We start from the raw sequence: 9,281 nt of genomic DNA on the forward strand, positions 1-9,281 counted from the left end.
CCAAATCAAACATAAAATCTCTAGAAAACCCAAGAACATTCGGGTGTTGTTCTATTGGTTTATACAACAGTAGTGCTATCGGGATTAGAATTGATACATTCAGCAGCATAATCCCTTATTCTACGAAATTGGTCTTGATAACTAGCATCAATTTTCTTCAATACAGCTTTGATTGCTCTCTTTACCATGCAGATTCCCACATTTAGTTTCAGTTCTGATTAGATGTGTTTTTTCAATTCTACTGGTTCAATTGAAGGGTTGTCTTTTATCTTATCCTCATACCTCTCCTCTATCCACACTTGGCTTACGATTCTCAAGCTGTATTTTAGATTGCATTTGTGCTCCGTAGTCAGTGTTTTAAGTTGAAAACACTTGAAGGTGTCATCCCATGATCTATGAGCTTGAAATGGGCAAGGCTGGTCACATGCAAGGGACACACGCTTTGGCTCATTCCTCACAAAGTGGATATTTCTCTTTGAGTAAACTGCATAATTGATCATTACCCTTTTAAATTGTTTCCCATCATCATATAGGGTACCCACTTCAAACTCCACTAAGGGTAACTCCACATTTGGATTGCACGAAGGGTATTTAAATCTACTTGTTGCTGCATTGGTGGTATGCTCAAATAATGCTTCTACCTCTTCTTTTTCAGATTGATAACTCAATGGGTCATCAGAATCATAATACTGACTTTGCACATCATCCTTCTCACCCAAACCTAAATTTTCAGTGTAACCTTATGCTCTATCCCTTCGAATTTCCTCATCATTATTTTCTTCATTACGACACTCAACATCAACAAAATCAACTTCATCTTGAGGACTTCTTTCCAAATCAGAATCTCCTTCTTCATGACTTCTTTCCAAATCAGCTTCTTCATCACTATATTCATCACCACTACATTGAACTTGTTCATTCTCTGCCTGACTAACCACCCCAAGATCATTATCTGCCTAAGTAGCCACAACAATATTATCTTCTACTTCAACATCTTCTTGAATATCATCTGCATGCTCAGGTTTTGGCAATGGTAAATTTGGAACAACCTCTGCATCATCTATCCCATGCCCAAGATAAATTTATCCCATGCTCAACATACATCTATCCCATGCTCAACATACAAGTCAATTGCACCCCAATGTTGAGCCAAGTAACTCATATGCAATGTACTTCTATCATTATTCAACAATTGTAGGCTCTTCAAACTCTCATGTGGTAGTTTAAATGACAGAGAATATTTTACAATACCTATCCTTCCTAATAAATTTCAATAAATGAGGATATGATAAAAAATCAGGGTCTATTGTCACTATTTCCACCTCACCATCTACATACTCCATCACAGGTTCTTGGATAAAATTTCCACCATGGTGAATTCCTATTTCAACAGTGGAATACATTCTACAAAATATAGACATGTGTAATTGTATTAAAAACATTCTAACTGGATTACAAAAAGCATACTTTTTACTATTTTTAAACAATTATTCTAAGAGACACACTCTTCCCTTTTGCAGACCAAACTTAATAGTGTTGTTCAATTGCAAGATCTCTTGGATGCCACAAGAGCTCTACTACCACAAGCTAGGTAAACTTTATTTTTCATCTTTTAAATTTGTATTTCTCTTTTCAGACAAAAAAGGGTACTTATCTAAATTTTTGATTGGCAAAAGATAATCTGGATTACAAACAACATACTTTTTTACTATTTTTAAACAATTATTCTTCCCAATAAGCATACTTTTTACAGCCTTCAATTTACATATAAAGCCAAACTGTACTTGCAGTATACAAAGGCAACATAAGTGTTGGGACCATTCAATACCCTAATATATAAAATACCACAACTACACTTATTGGAATGCATTCATCAGGACCACAATACCCAAAATGTCTCCATTATTGACAACATAATGGGACTCAATCCTTAAACAAATACAGTCAAAGATAAACAAATAAGCATATCAAAAAGCATATTTTGAAAGCTTTATTTTCCATACCCATAAACAAATTCCTATGTTAGTGGTAGCATAAATAAATTCCTATTGCCCATCAATACTTACTGGTAGAAGAAAAAGAAAAAACCTTAACCCTAAAACCAGTGGTAGCATATCAGTGGTAAAAGAAAAAGAAAAAAAAAACCTTCAATTGGTGGAGTGAAGCGCCGGACAGTGGTGGAGCTTGGATAACTGCGACGAACTACGTGCGATGGTGATGTGGTGCGACGAGTGATTTTGCAGCTGGATTAAGGCGAGCGACAGATATTTTGCTGCTGAATTAGGGCTAGATGAACACGCGATTTTGGGGCTGGACGAGCGGATGCGGTAATGACTTCGTTCTGACTTTAAATTTTCTTTTCTTTTCTTTTCTTTATTTTATTTTTAAATTTATGCTTATGTGGCAAGAAAAAATTAAAACAAAGCTTATGTGGTGCCACAGGGGCACTTATCACCCTTTACCATAGAGGTAACCGGCTAATGGGATTGGATGACTCAAAATCGTGTGTTTATGTGTTCAATTATACTTTTTAAATTTTTTTCTTGAGAATATACTTTTTAAATGTTTGTGGGCCTAATTGACTTTTCGCGAAATGTTTAGGTTCTTAATGAAGTGAGGTGGTAGGTTCAGTCTCTAGGTTTGGTTACATTTGCAATCAAATTGGTTACCTCTTTAATTTAAAAATTTAGAGGCTACTTGTGAGTAATAATGTTATTATTATTATTATTATTTATTCTATAGTCAGGAATTAGTCTCCAACTGTTATCCTGATGTATATGAGTAGTTAGAGTTCTTATCTCCGTTGTATCTCTGTTACGCTCAATTGATTCAAACACAATAATCGCATATGGTATCAGACTGGGTTTCTCTCTCTTCCCAAAATGTCGACGAATTCGAGTCAGCGTACGGTTACCGCAGCTATCACCACTGGTTCGCCGGCAACCCCCACCTCACTATCATCAGCGCACCACTTTGTGTCGCTGAAGTTGACAATGAGGAATTTCCTCTTTTGGAGAACGCAGATGATCCCCTTCCTGCGTGGCCAAGGGTTACTTGGTTATGTCGATGGCGAACTGCCATGCCCGCCAGCCGTCCTGCCCGCAACCACCACCGGTGATGAAGCTTCCGAAGCCTCGGTCTCCGCCACCATCCCAAATTCGGCGTACACGTTTTGGGTCCAGCAAGATCAAGCAATCTTATCGCTCCTCGTCTCCTCCCTCGCCGACCAGGTAATGTATTTGGCGGTCGAGTGCAATACGTCGCGGGAGGTGTGCTGTCTGTCACCACGGCGTTGGGGTCGTCCACGAGGGCGCGCTGCCTGAACCTCATCGGCCAATTCCAGAGCCTACGCTAGTGAGATAGCTCGCCGGCCGAGTATCTCGGACGGGCTCAGTTGATCGTCGAGGACCTAGCCTTAGCCGGAAGACCAATGTCCTTAGACGAACAGAACCTCTATGTTTTCAGAGGTCTCCGTCCTGAATTCCGCGCCATAGCTGCCTCATTAGCTGTCACTGGAACTTCGGTAACTATTCCTCAACTTTCGGATTTTCATCATGCTCAACAGTTCATCTTCGCTGAAGATTTTCCGGCGAGTGATGGTGTCGCTGGTGGCTCTCCAACGGCGATGATGGCTTCCAGAGGTCGCCGGCAGAATTCCGTTGGCGGCTCTGGCAATCGTCACCAGTCCAACAACGGCCAGGGCCGTGGCCAGAACAGTGGACGAGGACGCGGGGGACAGGGTGGTGGACGCGGCCGGACTCCACGCTGTCAGATTTGTCGGAAATTATGGCCACATCGCAAATAGCTACTTCAAGCGTTACAGTGGGCAGCCGCAGGCGAATATGGTTGTGGCCGGAGATGATGCAACCACCGCCGGCAGTGACGACTGGTTCCCCGTCACCGGAGCGTCTTCGCATGCCACTCCTGATCCAAGCATGATCGCTCAATCCGAGCCCTACTCAGGTGGAGATATCTTACGCGTTGGCAACGGTACAGGTTTGGGAATTGAACGTGTTGGACATGCATCTTTACCTTCTGTGTCTAGAATGCTAAAAGTGTCAAATATTTTACATGTTCCTCAATTATTTGTTCCTCTATTGTCTGTCAATCGTTTTACACAAGATAATAATGTATTTTTTGAATTTCACGCTGATTATTTCGTTGTGAAGGACTCAGCTACCAAAACGCCTCTAATTAAAGGTCCTAGCACGGGAGGTCTTTACAAGCTGTCAGTTCCACGGGCACATCTCGCTTACATAAGTGCTTGCGCGTCCTCTAGTGTCCGGTATCGCAGGTTGGGCCACCCACATTCCCGCATTCTACAGCAAATTCTAAAAGGGTGTCCGGTCACGTCCAATAAAACGAGTCCCCCCGGGTTGTGTTCCGCGTGTCAACTTGGCAAGTCACGGTTCCCGTTAGATAGGGTTAATTCTAGTAGTAGTGATGTGCTAGATCTTTTGTATACAAATATTTGGGGCCCATCTCCCGTTATCTCTTCGGATGGGTTTAGATATTTTGTACTATTTGTGGACGACCACACCCGTTTTAGCTTGTTTTATCCCTTACGGGTGAAATCAGATATTTATAAAGTGTTTCAGTTGTTTCGTGTGATGGTGGAACGCCGTTTTTCGCGTTCTATAAAGACCATCCAGTCATATTTGGGCGGTGAATATCGTCACCTACATTCCGTTTTTGAGTCCGTTGGGATTGTGCATAGGCATTTTTGCGCCTACACGCACGAACAAAACGGCCGAGTAGAGCGCCGGAACAGACACGTTGTCGAAACCGGGTTGGCTCTACTCGCCGAAGGTTCCGTTCCGCTAAAGTATTGGGATTGGGCTTTTAAAACAGCTACTCATCTAATCAATTACATGCCCTCATCTGTTTTACAGTCCAACAGTCCATATGAATGTCTCTAAAAAAAACCACCTCCATACACTTTCTTTAGAGTCTTTGGGTGTCGGTGCTACCCGTATCTCAGGCCGTACAACCGACATAAGATCGAGTACCGCTCCACACCCTACTTTTTTTTTTAGGATATCCTAAGTGTAACACCCCCGATTTTCATGACATTTTTAAAACTTAAATACGTAAGGCAAAGCAACTAACAGGTATCATAAAACGTAAGCAACAGCGGAAGTCTTAGATTAAAACGAGAAAAACCAGGGAGTGCTATGCCACATCTACCTCAACGTGGATGCACAGGCAAGTCTAAAACCAACAATCTATCTTGTCCAACATAACCATGCACACTGGCCCAAAACACTATCTACATAGACAGTGGAGCTAAACTACAACCAACAGCTAACGCGCTCGTCATATCTACTCAGGACCTGTAAAGCACATAAAGAAAGGGGACGACGCCCGGTCAGCGAATATTGTTGGTAACCCATCAATATGCATTAAATAGCATATATAGATAGTATAATACAAAATCATTTTCGAAACGAAATACAGTATATATCAGTTCAAAGTCAGGGAGAGAAGTCAACTGCAAAGACTCTATTTCACTCTCAAAAGAACAAGGGAAATCAACATCCCAAGACAACATCAAGACAAGAACAACAACAGTACAACTGAACACAGCTCAAGATGTAATCTACTGATCACAAAGTAGGAGAACATCAAGGCAAAGACAACAACAATAAACAAGTACAACTTGAGGTGTATTCTACTGATCACAAAGTAGAATACCACTCGACATGCTCATCAGAAAAGGATAGACATTCACACATTGGCACTACATGCCACCGTGACACTACATGTCACATGTTCCGACCTTATGCCCTATTCCAACCTTATGGCTACCCCCGGCCTTATTACAGTTCCAACCATTACCTCCGAGAACCCCTGTACTTCTGAGTCCAACCTTATGCCTCCGGGAACCGTCGTTCCCCCTCCAACAACCGCCAACATTTCCACCGATCTCGCAGTACACGAGGGTACCGTTCATTTCAATCACACAACTGCCAACACATGAGCCTGAAGCCTAGATTACAACTCCAATATCATTTCATGGCCACCACGAGGACCACATCTGTACCTTGGTGATTAATGTCCCATACCATTAACCGTGCAATCAAGGTACAGCCAATACACACGTTTTCATCACAGGAATCAATCAATGGATCACAACAAATATATGAAACCATACTCAACAAGGAAGGATTACAATCCGACTCCAAACGATGATCAACACAAGTTGTCATTCTCAAAAGGGAAGAACAAACCGCACACACTAGCATTTCAACATCAAACTACCATGCTTATCAAACGGGTAAACCAAACATAGTTTCGAAGAACATACAAGACTCATCATGGTTCAACGAATCACAAAGTTGAACACTTAGCACGATTCAAGACACCAAATCCTACATGGATTCCTAACATACCGTTCTAGACATACGAAACATCAAGAAGACTCTCAAATAGCCCAACAAAACAACATCGGGAAGTCAAAACATCAATTACCGAATCAAAAGAATCACGGGGAACAAATCCCCAACAATCAACAACATTGTACCCCGCGGGTGGGGCCGCGGGTGGACCTCCACCCGTGGTTCCGCCCGCGGGTAGCATCACCCGAGAGGCCTGTACCCCGCGGGTGGGGCGGCGGGTAGGCCACTGCCCGCGGGTACAACCCTGTACCAAAAATAATCCCTTCGGGGATTTTCAACTCCAAGTCCAAAACACCCAAAATCTCGCAAAATACAATAATATGACTTGAACCCAAGAAATAGCCAAGCAATGGCATACAAGAATCCTAATGACAAACTCTAGATATGCATTCTCACAAGAAAATGCATCAAATCTCACATTTCATAGCAAAAATCACAAGTAGAAGTCAAGAAATCATCATATAGGTAAGAAAATATATTTTGTAAAGCATGGGTTACCTCTTGTAGCCTAAACCTTCACTTTTCACACCCTTAAAAGCTTCTCCTAAAGCGCTCCTTCAACTTCAACTTCAAGAACACACCAAAAGACAACAAAGATTCTATCTTTTAGAAAAGACACCTAAAAAGGTATTAAAAACACTAAGGGATCAAGGATCTTACCCTCCCTTACGCTCAAGGTTAAGAAAGTTGGAATCTTGGAGACCAACTTGAAGAATCTAGGATTGCCCAAAACTTGGCTTGAAGAAGAAGCTAACAATTTTCTAAAGAGAAGGTGGAGCTTTTGTGTTTAGGGTGTTAGGGAAATGAAATGAAGGATGACTCTAGGTTAGCTTGGGGCACAAACATAAGGTGAAAAGACTTCTTTGCCCTTACTAAAGTGGGAAGTGTAAGGAGACAAGGGAGCGATTCATAAGGCATAGAGTACAACCATTTGACTTGGATTGACTAGTCAATTTCTAGTCCTCCGACTATTGAATTTTCATGATTTTAGGAATAAATTACCAATTAAGCTAGGATTAATTATCTAATTAATCCTTAAATAGATTTTGGATTTACGGGGTGTCACACTAAGTCCTTTAGGGGTTACTGGTGCATGGATCTTAACACGGGCAAAACCTTTATCTGCCGTCATGTCAGATTTGACGGGACACTCTTTTCTTTTGCAACAGATTTACCTTTACAGGCTGCTATGAGCCCAGAGGCTGCACCAACACCATGGGGTTCCAGACCGTTAGTACCATCAGTGTTACCCACAGTGCCTAAACCCGAGCCAATGCTACCACGGTTGGCCCTACCGGGACCCGTGACCGCACCACCGGCGCTGCGATGGGCCGCTCGTACTCAACCACAAGAACGAGCACATGTCATGAGGTTACGATGCATGACACGGGGTACCGATGAGCAATTCCATGCTCTTACAGTCACGGCTGAGCCGACTTGCTATTCACAAGCTGTGGGCCACCCCGAGTGGCGTAACGCCATGGACCAGGAGTTCAATGCACTTGTGCACAACAACACCTAGTCACTGACTCCGGCTAAGCTGGACATGAACGTCGTTGGCTACAAGTGGGTATATCGTACTAAGCGCAAAGCCCATGGGATTATTGAACGCCACAAGGCACGTCTAGTTTCCAAGGGGTTCAACCAGGTAGCTGGTGAGGATTTCTTTGAAACCTATAGTCCTGTTGTCAAGCCGACCACTGTTCGACTGTTGCTCTCTGTTGCTATTTCGCGAGGTTGGGTCCTGCATCAACTGGATGTACACAACGCCTTCTTGAATGGGCGCTCGGCTGAAACAGTATACATGCGACAGCCACCAGGGTATGAGGACCCGACACACCCTGATCATGTGTGTCATCTGCAGCGGTCACTATATGGCTTTAAACAGGCACCACGTGCATGGTTCAAGCGTCTGCATGATTATTTGCTCACTGCAGGTTTTTTAGCATCCAAGACGGATGTATCCCTCTTTCACTACACAGCTGGGGTTTCTCGGGTCTTTTTACTGGTCTACGTCGACGATATCATAATGATGGGGAATGACTCTGCTTCGCTCACCACTCTACTGCAGTGTCATTCTACTGTCTTTAAAATTTGTGACTTGGACACTCAGAGTTTCTTTCTTGGCATTGAAACCATCTCTACGGACAGCGGCCTCTTCCTTTCTCAGCGGCGCTATATGAACGATGTCTTAACTCGTGCAGGTATGGTTGACTGCAAGCAGCTTGCCACTCCGGCGTCCATAACTCAACTAGCTGCACCTACGGCAAAACCTTTTGATAACCCTACACAGTATCAGCGTCTGGCTGGGGCGCTGCAATACTTAACCATCACCCGATCGGATCTCTCCAACGCTGTCAACCGGCTCTGCCAGTTTATGCATGCTCCGACTACTGAACACTGGGGCTGTAACACCCCGTGTTACGACCCCTAAAACCAATTAATCATTTAATCATTTACCCAAAAGAAAGGACTAAATTCCAATAATTAATTAGGAAAAGGCCCACCATAGTCCATGGGCCCTTATCCTTAAACCCAATCCCCTAGTCCTAGAAGGAATAGAACTACCCCTAATTAGGGACCCTTAGGTATATAAATAGAGGGCATAGGAGGCACCTAGAACCCACACCACAATAATCTCTCACCACACAAGAAGTTCCAAGAATCCCCCTAGGAGAAATCAAGAAAGAAGGAATCTTAAAGAAAGACCCTTCATAGCCAAGGAAATTAATTAAGGCTAAGATGTAATCCATGCCTCAACAAAACCTATTTTCCTTGCTATAATTATCTTCTTTGGCCTCCCCTCTACACTTGTGTCTTGATAAATCGTTTGTGATATTGATGATATGATCTTGATAAGTTGGTGAGATGATTTTATGTGTG

The sequence above is a fragment of the Ipomoea nil genome, unplaced genomic scaffold (genome assembly GCF_001879475.1).
Source record: "Ipomoea nil cultivar Tokyo-kokei standard unplaced genomic scaffold, Asagao_1.1 scaffold2779, whole genome shotgun sequence".
Lineage (NCBI taxonomy): Eukaryota > Viridiplantae > Streptophyta > Magnoliopsida > Solanales > Convolvulaceae > Ipomoea > Ipomoea nil.